Source organism: Priapulus caudatus, unplaced genomic scaffold, assembly GCF_000485595.1.
Source record: "Priapulus caudatus unplaced genomic scaffold, Priapulus_caudatus-5.0.1 Scaffold194, whole genome shotgun sequence".
NCBI lineage: Eukaryota > Metazoa > Priapulida > Priapulimorpha > Priapulimorphida > Priapulidae > Priapulus > Priapulus caudatus.
This window is the reverse complement of record NW_014577255.1, coordinates 21,040-21,691: the sequence shown is the minus strand read 5'-3', so window position 1 is coordinate 21,691 and position 652 is coordinate 21,040.

Sequence of the window (652 nt, the reverse complement as noted above, 5' to 3'; positions counted from 1 at the left end):
GCGTGCGTGTGAACGTACACGTGCGCGCGTGCGTGCGTGTGCAAGTACACGTGCGTGCGTGTGAACGTACACGTGCGTTCCTGCGTGCGTGTGTGAGTGCGTGCATGTTCACGTACACGTGCGTGCGTGCGTGCGTGCGTGCGTGTGTGTGCAGGTACACGTGTGTGCGTGCGTGTGCACGCACACGTGCGTGCGAGCGTGCGTATGCACATATACGTGCGTGCGTGCGTGTGCACGTACACCTGCGTGCATGCGTGCGTACGTGCGTGCGTGCGTGTGCAGGCACACGTGTGTGCATGCGCGCGTGCGTGCGTGCGTGCGTGCGTGTGCACGTAGACGTGCGTGCGTGCGTGCATGCGTGCGTGTGAACGTACACGTGTGTGCCTGCGTGCGTGTGTGTGCAGGTACACGTGCGTGCGTGCGTGAATGCATGTGCACGTAGACGTGCGTGCGTGCGTGCGCGTGTACGTGCACGTGCGTGCGTGCGTGCGTGTGCTTGTATTGAACAATATCACGCATCTGCTTGCTGCCAACCGTTAAACTGCGCATGTGCGCATATGACGTCAATGTTTATAAACATGAAAACAACGTCATGTAGTAGTATATATGCGTGTATACATAAACTATATGTGATTTCAGATCATTATATGCT